Source organism: Sus scrofa, chromosome 15 (genome assembly GCF_000003025.6).
Source record: "Sus scrofa isolate TJ Tabasco breed Duroc chromosome 15, Sscrofa11.1, whole genome shotgun sequence".
Lineage (NCBI taxonomy): Eukaryota > Metazoa > Chordata > Mammalia > Artiodactyla > Suidae > Sus > Sus scrofa.
Genome location: NC_010457.5, coordinates 45,660,490 through 45,672,892, shown reverse-complemented (window position 1 = coordinate 45,672,892; position 12,403 = coordinate 45,660,490). Strand labels below are relative to the sequence as shown.

The 12,403-nt window shown below is 43.0% G+C and overlaps 1 protein-coding gene across 1 annotated transcript in view; it reads left to right on the top strand.

Annotated features, from left to right (window-relative positions):
* The window catches only part of IRF2 (interferon regulatory factor 2), a 146,463-nt gene that overhangs the window by 20,349 nt on the left and 113,711 nt on the right, over window positions 1-12,403 (top strand). The window contains exons 2-3 of the mRNA XM_021075622.1: window positions 2,599-2,719; window positions 5,840-5,890. The gene's annotated coding sequence lies outside the window, so the exon portion shown is untranslated. The remainder of the gene's footprint in view (window positions 1-2,598; window positions 2,720-5,839; window positions 5,891-12,403) is intronic.

Genomic DNA, 12,403 nt, shown 5'->3' with positions numbered 1-12,403 from the left:
TTAACCTAAGCTTTCACCTTAAGAAAGCTAAAAAGCAGGAACAAATTAAACCCAAACAAGCAGAAAGAAACAAATGGGCAATATTATGAATGAAAGAGGGCCATCACTATAGATTCTACAGATATAAAAATGATAATATGGAAATATTTTGGTAAACTTGATGCCAATAAGTTTGATAGCTTAGAAATAGCTATTTCTCAAAAAACACAAATGACTAAAGCCCACTCAAGAACAGACAACCTTGGAGTTCCCGTCGTGGCTCAGTGGTTAAAAAATCTGACTAGGAACCATGAGGTTGCGGGTTCGATCCCTGGCCTCACTCAGTGGGTTAAGGATCCGGCGTTGCCGTGAGCTGTGGTGTAGGTCGCAGATGTGTCTCAGATCTGGCATTGCTGTGGCTGTGATGTAGGCCGGTGGCTACAGTTCTGATTAGACCCCTAGACTGGGAACTTCCTTATGCTACGGATGTGGCCCTGAAAAAGACAAAAAGACTAAAAAAAAAAAAAAAAAAAAAAAAAAACCAAAAAACCGACAACCTAAATAGCCTTCTATTTAAAAAAAAAAGAATTTAAATAATTGGATTTGTAGTTAAAAACCTTTCCAGAAAGAAATTTTAGACCCGATAACTTCAATGGTAAGTTTTATCAAATAATTAGTAGTGATTCTACACATGAAAAACTTTTGTGGCCTTGATTCAGGCAAAGGTTTCTTAGATAATTTCAAAGACTGGCAACACTAAGTGCTAGGAAAGATGCAGAGCAATTGGAGCTCTTATTCACTGCCAGGTGGTATACAAAATTATGTAGCCACTTTGGAAAAGTTTGAGAAATTCTTATAAAGCCAAGCTACACATACATTTTCTATGTGATCCCCCCTCCATTCCTGTGTATTTATTTAATGGGAAGACACGTGTTCATACAAAGACCCATCTGTGAATATTTCTAGAGGCTTTATTCGTAGTAGCTCCAAAACAGAAACAACTCAAATGTCCTTCATCTGGTGAATGGATAAAACAACAGCGATGCATCCATGTGAAGGAATACTATTCAGCCATGAAAAAGACTGAACTATTGATAAGCACAACAACATGGATGAAATCAAAAGCTTTATGTTAAGTAAAAGTAAACAGATAACAAACGTTACATACCATATTATTCCATTTACATTGTATTCTTTAAAAGGCAAAACTATAGAGGAAAATCAGTAATTGCCAAAGTCAGGAATTAGGGGAGGGGATCGACTGTAAAAAGTCAAAAACTTTTTGGGGTGATGGAAGTGTTCCAGATCTTGATTGTGATGGTGGTTATACAATGATATACATTTGTCAAAACTCATCACACTACACTTAAGGGGATGAATTTTATTTTTATATATTATACCTTTATAAACTTGACTTTTAAAAATATAATAAATGTGGAATTCTTATTGTGGCTCAGCCAGTTAAGAATCAGACACTGTGTTTGTGAGGATGTGGGTTCAGTCGGATCTCTGGCCTCACTCAGTGGGTTAAGGATCCAGCGTTGTCGCAGGCTGTGGTGTAAGTCACAGATGTGGCTTGGATCTGATGTTGCCATGGCCGTGGTGTAGGCTGGCAGCTGCAGCTCAGATTCGACTCCTAGCCTGGGAAATTCCATATGCCACAGGTGTGGCTGTTTAAAAAAAAAAAAATAGAGTAAATGTAAAAAAGAAATGAGAAAAAAAAAAAAAAAGATTGAAGGCAGAGAAACCAGTAAGAAGACAGAAGAAGGAATAAGGCTTAAAGTAGGGCGATGATTGTTGAATTAGAGGCATAGGGGCCAAGAACTCTGGTCTTTAGCATCAGACAAACTGGGTTTTGCCATATACTAGTTGTGTGATTTTAAACAAGTTACTTAACCTCTGTAGTCCTGTTTGTTCACCTATAAAATGGGGATGATAATAGTAGTACCCATCTGTGAATGCTTAGTACAAATGTCTATAGAAGAGATCACTATTGTATTGTTTCAAGTAGTGTTTAAAAGGTGTAAGTGATGGGATGTGGTGACTGATCAGTTCTTGGGAGTAAGGGAGTGGGAGGGGGTAAGGGTGATTCACAAGTTTGGATTTGGGTGATTGACTGCCACCAGCCTACATACGGTATCGGAGGGAAGACAATGAGTTCAGGTTTAAACATTATGAGACTAAAGAACTGCTGGGACAGACACCTCAGTGAGCCTTCCACTGAGAGTGGCAGACAGATGTCCAGAGCTCAAAGTAAAAGGTGATAGCCTCTATTCATCTAATTTTTTTTTTTTTTTTTTTTTAGTCTTTTTAGTACCTCACCCGCGGCACATGGAATCTTCCAGGCTGGGGGTTGAATTGGAACTGCAGCTGCCAGCCTACACCACAGCTACAGAGACGCCAGATCCAAGCTGCATCTGTGACTTACACCACAGCTCAAGGCAACACCAGATCCTTAACCCACTGAGTGAGGCCAGGGATTGAACCCTCGTCCTCATGGATACTATTTGGCTTCATTACTGCTGAGCCACAATGTGAACTCCCTAGTCTAACTTTTAAAACAAAGAAATAGGAAAAAAAAAATCACAATGTAGAAAATGAGTTGTATTTTTATTTCAGGCTCACGTTGAATATAAATCTCTGGGATTCCTGCTGATAGTCCAGTGGTTAATTTTACTGCGTCGATATCCAAGCCAACTATTGTTATGATAATCCCCTATGTCTTAGAGCTTGAAACAGGGTAAGTACTCAACAAATATTTGCTAAATGAATCTGTTGAATATTTCCTCTTTGCCAAGTTTTAGAAGCTTTTGGATTCCTTGGACTCTGACTGAATATAAGTGGGCTTCGGAGTCAAACTCAGAAATGGCTGCATAACTGAAGACCCCTTTAAGTTCATGGTGTCTGATGGAAGGATGAGAGGGGTTGGTGCTGTTTGCTTCCTGGTTTCAGTGACTTTGCACCAAACTGATGTTTTTGCTTGTTTGGGGTTTTATGTTTGTTTGTTTGTTTGTTCTTGGTCTTCCGAAATTTTTTCTCTTAAATCCTGCTGCACTTCTCTCTTGTGCATTTGTTGCATTTTTAAAAAATTGTGTTAGCAGTTGGAGTCATGCAGGAAAGACCTGACCCTTCTCTGAATTTTTTTTTTTAACTTTCTTTTGGTGCCTTTGGCAACAGGGCCAGAAAGTGTCACGGGGGGAATAGCTTTGAGCATCACTCCTTTATGGCAGAAAATCATCTTAGCTCTATTGTTACCAGCTCAATCCAGTTTGGGCACCACAGTATTATGTTCCTAATCATGCAGGAGCCTGTGAATTCAATTAAAATCTGGTGTGACTTCCTGAAACCACCAGTTAGTATGACTGCATTCCTTTAACTCAATTGGGCAGGATGGCACATGTCCTAAAACTTGCCAGAGTCTCTTATTAGCATCTATTTCTTACTACCCAGAGTTCAAGAAACTCTCTGGTGGTTATTTTTTCTGCAGCCCCTCGACTCCCCCTGTGTGTGTGTGTGTTTTTTTTTTTTCAGCATCCTGGGTATGGAGCAGGTTTGGGTTTGAATGTCACGGTTTTGAGCAAATTTGAAAATAAGTGGGTTTGTAGGAGTCAGAGTGAGAAGGGTAGCTGGTCGCATAAGAGGAGTGAGAAGTTAACGGACTGTGGGAGGGATGAGTCACAGCTGCTTGGAGCTCCAGAAACAGCTCAGCCCAGCCAGCTGCAGGCACTTGCCTCAGCCTTTCAGCAAGTGACTCTCCCGACCCCCAAATGGCTGGGATAGGAATGAGTCGGAGGTCCTGAGGAGGAAACTCCATGTTTGCAAACTGTACCAAGATCTCAGTTCCCCTCAGGGGCAGTCTTTGAAAGCTGGTCATCAGCCTGGGCTCACAGGAGTGACCTGAAGGAGGGCACTGCCCAGGTGACAGAGGCTGGAATCCACACAATCTCGCTTTTCTTTTCTTTGCATAGATTTAAGCTGAAGGATCTACTGCTGTTGCTGTATTCAAAACTAGGACATCCCTAATGCTTCATCATTTTTCTCAGTTCTGACAAAAAGCTCACATGTACATTTATGCACCACACCCTTATATGTGTTGGGAGGGAAAAGCTGGTAATAAAAACAAGGGTTAAAAAAAAAAAAAGCATCACAGTATTGTAGTTGGGTTTCATCTGTGCTGCCCTCCAACTAATGATCTGATAGGAAAGACCCTCAGAGACGTCAGAGCTGTGGAGAGAAGGAAAGGCATGTAGCTCCAGGTTGGATCGACCATTGGGCCAGGCTATTCATCAGGAGTTGTCGCCAGAGACCTCTGGATCACGTGGCTGTGACCCATGACTCCGGAGAGGCTGTGAGGTCAGGTAGAGTGCAGGGAGAAGGGGGCGGGATGTTCCCTTTCCCCTCTGCTCTGCCCTCCTTCTCTCCCAGGTAGTCTTACAGTATCTCAGAGGACCCCCAGTTGTCATTCCCTTCATGGTTGAAGGACCCTACTGCAAAAGGCCCTTCAGCTTGTGGACAAAGGCCGTAAGGCTAATACACTCTGCCAACACCTCTGGGTCACCGCTCTGAGTTAAGACCTTTACTCTTAGGGTCCTGGTGTCCAAGTCTTCAGGCTCCAACAGTACCGCATCCCTAAGCTGCTCAGCACTAAGGGAATTAACTTGTGGATCCATTATGTACACTGCTTTTTGGCTAGGCACTCACTCCTTGGACTGTTAGATAACAGCTCTGGAAAATCCACAGACTTTTCTCTCATTTTGCCTGGAGGGAATGAGGGCTTTGCACCCCCCGCCGCACGCAGGTGTTTCCTTCTTCAGAAAGAGAGTCGAAGGCTGCTCCAAACAGAGAGCTCTGTCATCTCAAGAACAGCTCGCTTTAGAGCAGCTCAGCTAACTTGCTGTCCCTTTCTTCTCGCATTCAACACTGACTCTGTAGGTCTAGAGCTTAATTGGAGAAATATTTTAAATTCCACTGATAGGTGGCCCTTCTCTGATTCTTGCAAGCGGAAAATATTTTGCTTTGGTCTGAAGCAGCTCCAGGGACAATGTACAGCATTCAACCTCTTGCACTGAGCGGTCAAACAGCTGCAGGTTATTACAGAAGCTGGAGAACATTCTGTATTTAAAATGAAATCTCTACACCTGACAGCAGCTGCAAAAGCATCTATGCAGAAGGGAAAAATGGTTCCCATGAACAAGGGCCTTTGAAATGTTACACACCAGGACAAAGCCCTCCTGCTGGAAGGCAGGGTAAATTTGTCTGCATCCCACAGTCATTCCATGTGTAATCTCTAATTAAATTTACTTATTTGGGTCTCCAAATTTTTTTTCTCCAAGCCAGCACAAGGGTTTGGTTGCCATCCACCTACTCTTGCTTTTGAAAAGGCCGGTCATGTGATGAACCATAACTACTAATGAAGATTCTCATTAAATAAAATAATATATATTTAGAATATTCAGACCTGCTGAACTTTCCTACATTAGCATGGTTAGAAGGATAAAAAGGCATAAGAATTCCAGATAGGGCTTTAATCCTAAAGCATAGAAAAAAACAAATTAACTATATCCCCAGGGCACTCAAGGGCACGTTTCTCTTGCCTGGCTAAAACGAAATCTTGGTCCCTAAGAATCACACCTGACATTTCTCTTGATTTAATTAGATGCAAAGAGGGAACAAAGCCACATTTAAATGAATGAACATGAATGCCTAATTATTTTTGTTGCAAATTATCTGCATGTTTTCCTTCCCTTTGCATGGCTTGCCGAGCCTTTTACAAAGTGTTCCTATCTACATTGTCTTATTCGAATTTCTCAGCAATCTTGTGAAGAAAACAGGTGACAAAGTGACTATCATCACTTTGCAGGTGGAGAAACAAGCTCCAAGAGGTCTCAGGCAGTGACGCTCTGCACCACGAGTAAGGATTTAATCTCTGCTGCTTTCCAGAAGGCACTGAGGCTGTTTTGTCAGTATAGCCAATGCTTGTGTGTGTGAGTGCCTTGGTGTAAGTATGGAGGCAAAAGGGAGCTGGAAGTTTACCGAAAAAAGTGGAAAATGGACGAAAAAAGGGTGAGAATACCTAGAGAAGTTAGGCAAAAGTGTGATTCTGTGCAGCAAAATCGGCCCATGTGCCATAGGATGACAGTATGAAATGAACAGCTATAAAATGTGCTACAGAGTTCCCACTGTAGTGCAGTGAGTTAAGAATCTGACTGCAGTGGCTCGGGTTGCTGCAGAGGGGCGGGTTTGTTCCCGGCCGGGCTCAGTGGATTAAGGGATCCAGCGTTTCTGCAACTGTGGTGATAGATGCAACTGCGGCTCGGATTCAGTCTCTGGCCTGGAAACGTCCATATGCTGTGGGTGCAGCCATAAAAATATATATGTATGCTACACTTCATGATTTCTCAAAAGATGGTCAATGAAAATTCTTTGGTTGGCATCCTAGCCACCACTAAGCATTACTTTTAGCATATATTGTAGTCAGTACACGGAGTAACAATAAGTCACAACTTTGAGATAAAGTTAACCTCTAGGACTAATGAGGAAGCACTAAAAGATAATGAGTGAAGTCAGTAAATTATTGACTAGGGAGATAAAGATGCCCTAATTTAATCAATGCATTACATCAGGACATCTGTATTAACTTATCTGAGGCTGACCATAATAGGTGTTATTAACCTGGAGGAATAGGAATCAATTATATTTGTGCTTTATCTAGGGAAGGATGACTGTTAATAGGAGGGGAGGGCAGAATACCACTCTCACAAGCAAGGAGTTAGCAGGAATTTGGTAAGGTTGGGGGTGGAGGAGGAGGTAACTGGCAGTCAGTGAAGTCCCTATTATGGGCCAGGATGCTTCATCAGGTGTTATGGCACCTGGGAATCCCTGTGCCCTGATTTCATGCACTTCAAGCAGCCTCTAAGGGACCTGGAAAACTGGAAGGGGCTATTGAGATTGGAGTAAATGTCTTTGGAAGGATCTAACCCCCTTATAAATTAATAAACTACCTTCTGGTTTAGATTTCAGGTCTTTAAGGATAGCTGGAGTGAGTCTGTCTCCTATGATGCAACCAATTCTAAGGGTCCTGGGTCAGCCAAGCAGAACCCCGATCTTTAAATGTGATGAGCATGCCAAGGCTCTTTGTCCATTTTGACTGTCTCCAGTGGACAGCCAGGCTTCTTGGATCACAGCTCTGCTGATCTCCCATAGTGGAAGACGGACAGGGGACATGGTGCTTTTTTCTTGTATTTAAATGAATCATTTCTTGTGGCATGCAGGGTAGTAGCCTGGTTCAAGGGCAGATGCAGCCCCACACTGGGACTGGAGAGAATAGGGGTTCTTGTCTTGGTGTCACCTCTAGCCACATTTTTGATATTTCAAACTAGTTAACCTCAGCCTAGGTTTCCTCATCTATACAGAGAAGGCATTCCACTATAAGCTCCTTATAATTTGCCCAAGGTCACCAAGCTGATTGCTACCGTCTGGACCTCTACTCCATTACTCTTCTCCTACTTTACTTCTCTCTGTAAATTTGGGAGCAGAGTGTGGGTTGGTGGGAGCAGGAGAGTCTCCAGGGAGTAGTGAGATAGCTTAAAGTGGATTTCCCTTCTTAACTGGTTGGAATCAAGGTAGATTACGCACAGACTTTTGTTACCTACATGAAGGCCTCATAAATCAAGAGCCATTTCAGTAGTTCCTGTTGTGGCTTAGTGGGTTAAGAACCTGGCTAGTATCCCTGAAGACTCTGGCGGGTTTGATCTCTGGCCTTGCTCAGTGGGTTAAGGATCCAGTGTTGCCATGAGCTGCAGTGTTGGTTCAGACGCAGCTAAGATCTGGCATTGCTATGGCTGTGGTGTAGGCCTGCAGCTGCAGCTGCAATTCGACCCCTAGCCTGGGAACCTCCATATGCTGCAGGTGTGGCCCTAAAAAAAGAAGAAAAGAGAACCTAAGTAATATTACCATTTCTCTTAAACAGAGTATAACACTGTAAAGAGAGGATAGGACTTTAGGATCAAATAAACATGAGTTCTAATCTCAGTTTTTCACTTATTAGCTGAGTGGCCCTCAGCTACTACTCACTTAACTCTTCTGAGTTTGCTGGAACTTCCACATGCTGCAGTTGCAGATGTAAAAAGAACCATTTTAATGACACCTCAGTCTCTGAACCCCCTTCATCTCCATGGACACATATGGAGAATGATAATGATAGAAAATTATACTTGCCTACTACAGGCTGGGTAAATGTGAGGAGCTACCCATGGCCACCCCAAGGGATGAGGGACCTACTATGTTGGCCCCACCTGTAACCCTTTTGCCCAAATACACTAACTGGCATGCTGTGCAACAAGCCCTCTCAGACCAGGGTCTACCAGGAATTAAAACTAGGTTAAGGGAGTTCCCATCGTGGTGCAGTGGTTAACGAATCCGACTAGGAACCATGAGGTTGCGGGTTCGGCCCCTGCCCTTGCTCAGTGGGTTAAGGGTCCGGCGTTGCCGTGAGCTGTGGTGTAGGTCGCAGGAGCGGCTCGGATCCCACGTTGCTGTGGCTCTGGCGTAGGCCGGTGGCTACAGCTCCGATTCGACCCCTAGCCTGGGAACCTCCATATGCCGCGGGTGCAGCCCAAAGAAATAGCAAAAAGACAAAAAAACCCAACAACAACAAAAACTAGGTTAAGTTATCTCCTCTTCTTGGGATCTAATTCTGACTGTTAGAATAATTTTTTCTCACCCAGAACTAGAGATGAGGGTCCTGGCCTCCCTTTGTCCTCTGTTACACGGTGATCATTTATTGTACAAAGCACTGCAGGTAGGAAAGAACTTGCTTCCTTGGTTTGGTGTCTCTCCGTAAAGGGAGGACACATTCTGTGGACAGTATTGCTTATTTTGTTGTTGCTTATTTCTACATTTATCAGGCCTATTGTCTTCTTTCAGTATGATTTATTTAATGGCATAGTATGCTTTGTTCCTTTATGATTAATGTCCTAACAGATGGTCTAGAAGCCAACTTCCATCCTTCAATATGTTCTATCAATCTCTTGTATGTACCATGGAAAACAGAGTCATCCTTATAAAGTCTTTTCCAATAATATACTCAAAATTTTAGGTCCCACCTCCAAATCTCATCATTTTGCTTTGTTTATAGATAATAACTTACTTGAATGCTACTGTTCTAACAGCAAAGATGTAAGATCAGTATAAATCAGTCTAGTTAGTATATTTTTTCTTGTTTACTTTTTAAATGAAGTATGGATTATGCACAGTAAAGGGCTAGTCCATTTTTGCACAGCCCCTTGGCTCATGCCCACTCAAGTGCATGCCCTCGGCATGTATCTTCGTATCCTTCTCAAGTATTGGGGTCTGGACTTGATTTTCCTTCTCCTCATTTTCTGTTTCTCATTTCAGGATCTTTATCTCTTCCTCCCCTATTTCTCTGACCCCATATCTATTTTATTTTTCATTTTTTTCCCATCTCCTTTTAATTTCCTCTTTTTCTTTTCTTCGTTCTCTCCCTTCTATTATTTATTCTTTCTCTGTAACATTTATTTAGGTTTCCATAATGCAATACTTCAATTACAATAATTACTCTCATTACTCTTGCCCATGTTCACGAGGCATTACAAAGCTCCTGCTCTATTGAGGTTTATTATTCCCACCTCATGGAAGGCCCTCCTTCCTACTTTACTGGTTCCACATTTGATGGGTGAGGTTACTGGGGGTGGATCTTAGCAACAATTCCTAGTGTCAGTGTCTGGGGTCTGGGCTTCCCTAGGCAATGAGGAAGTCAGTGGTCTTACTAAAGGCCAAGGTGAGAAGGGCAAACCACAGTATGACAACAACAGGGTGTAGAAACTTTAGCAACCAAGAGGTAGGGCTGGTTGTTCGAAGTAGGAAGTAGGAAGATAGATCTGGAAAAAGTCTGAGAGTTGATGACAAGACACAAAAGCAGCTGTTTTTTATCATCCTTGCTCTAGTTTCCTATTGCTCTTTAACAAACCACCCCAACTTCAGTAACATAAAACAGCAAAAATCATTCATTCTTATTATCTCTCACACTTGTGGGGTTGATTTGGTGCCGGCAGGGAATTCTTGGTTGGGGTTTCTTATGTGGATGCAGCCAGGTGGGAACTGGGGCTGGAATCTGGGGTTAGCACTGGCTGTTAGCTGGGACTTTAGCTGTAGGTGTCTGTCAGAACACTTACTTGTGACTTCTGCATGGTCTGGGATTTTGGACAGCATGGAAGCTGGGCTCCAAAAGCAAGTACCCAGAGAAAAATCCAGGAGAAAACTGCATTACTTTTTATGATCTATTCTTGGAAGTCACATAGTATCACTTCTGCTATACCCTGTTGATTGAGGTAGTCACAAAGGTCCACCCAGTTTCAAGGGGAAGAGACATAGACACCACATCTTTTTGTTGTTGTTGTCCTTTTTGTCTTTTGTCTTTTTAGGGTATATGGATGGAGGGTGCCAGGCTAGGGGTCGAATTGCAGCTACAGCTGTTGGCCTTACGCCATAGTCACAGCAACTCGGGATCCAAGCCACATCTGTGACCTGTACCACAGTCCACAGCAATGCCGGATCCTTAACCCACTGAGCAAGGCCAGGGATCGCACCCATAACCTCATGGTTCCTAGTTGGATTCATTAACCACTGAGCCACGACAGGAACTCCTAGACTCCACCTCTTGATGGGAGATGGCAAGATCATGTTGTTAAAAGAGAGTGTGGGATGGGAGATACTGTTATGGCCATTTTTGGGTGATACAGTCTGCCACAGTCTGCCCTCTGCCACCCACTTCTACATGCAAGCTACTCTTATCCCTTCCCCAAGACCCCTGAATTTCAATGTTTTGTGGCATCAAGACAGGTTGGGAGGAGCAAAAACAGAGGAATTCTCTCATGACTCCTTCTGTCCTTTCCTTTGATCAGAGTTTCTCTTGGACTTTTTTCTGACTGTACAACTTGAGTAATTCTGAGTCCCAGATTGTCCTGCATCTATGCCAAGAGATGTGGAAGGAAAAAAATCCAAGACACTCACCATCTTATTGGATTTTCTTGGAGTTTTGACTTTCCTCCCCAATCTACCCACTATTATTTCTTTTCCGAGTCTTCATTAGTTGCCTTATGTATTCTGTCTAGGGTTTTTAGGTTGAATCAGTGGGAGACAGACCATGGAATCTGCTCACTCCATCTTGACCAGAACCAGATCTAGAAGCCATTTCTTAATTTTAGATTTGTCATCTGGGAATGAAAAACCATTTCAAACTCAGCAAGACCTTTCACCTTTATATTTAATTATTTATTCATTAGCTTATCTTTATACTCTCTTGTTTTATTGCAAGAGCTGGAAGAGGCCAGGTGGCACTGGCAACACTGTTCTTGGACATTTCCTTGGTGAGGTCACACAGTTCATCCGTATGGTTTCTATTTTCCAAGTTACCTCAAGTGTCAGTGTTGCTAAACTTCCCACCACTATATAAAAATGTCTACTTTTCCCCAGACTCCAACAATATTTTCCCTATGTTTATTTGAGCCTTCACTGACAGACGTTCAAGGTCAGTCCCAAAGTCAGTGCAAATGCTCTAGGTTTTTATTATATCAGTCTGCTTCCAAAATGTGTATCAGCATAGTTTGATCAGAGGAGCAAAACCACTTTGATGGAAACAAGGAATGTATTGGAGGGGGTTAGAAGATATGCGATTATGGGAGCCAGTTATGCAGTCCGTGTAGTCTGTCTGTACTAAGTCAAGACTTGGGCCTGAAATCAGCAGGATGGACCAGTTCATGAGGGGAAGATTGATGTGAGGTGGAGACGTGAAGCCAGCAGGCACAAACTTGAAGCTGTGTGGATGGATGTACTAGAACCCCTGCTTGCCGCCTTGGCCTCTCGTGCTTCCAGTCCTCCAACTTCGATGATGAAGCTGACCTAGAGAAGAGCTGGTGCACTTTGCTGTGGAGTTTCATCCAAACCTAATAAGCATTCAGAGAAGCTGAAGAAGCAGTTGAAGCTGGAGGCTGAGCTGCAGCCCTGCAATGTCAGGTCAGCCAGCAGAGGCACTATCTTGTGTGTGAGCTACCACAGTGCCAGGCCCTACATCAACCTTCTAACTTCCGATAAACACAGCCACCAGGTCACTTCCGTCTTCCAAATGTTGCCTAGGTTTTCTGGGATGCACAGTTCCAGCTTAGCTACACTGACATCACACAAAACCACCAGCCAGCATAATAAGGAGCACAGCCGGGCAATGCATAGAAAGCATTTGTCTATCTGTAATGGCAGAGTCTGGCCGTCTGAGGATGTGTGTGCAACAGGTGCACAGAACTCATGCAAAGGTAAGGGAAGTTAGTGTTTATAAATCAGTGATACTAGGTGACTAATAAAAATGGATCAACTCCAGAATAAATTTTTTTTTGGCTTTTTAGGGCTGTAC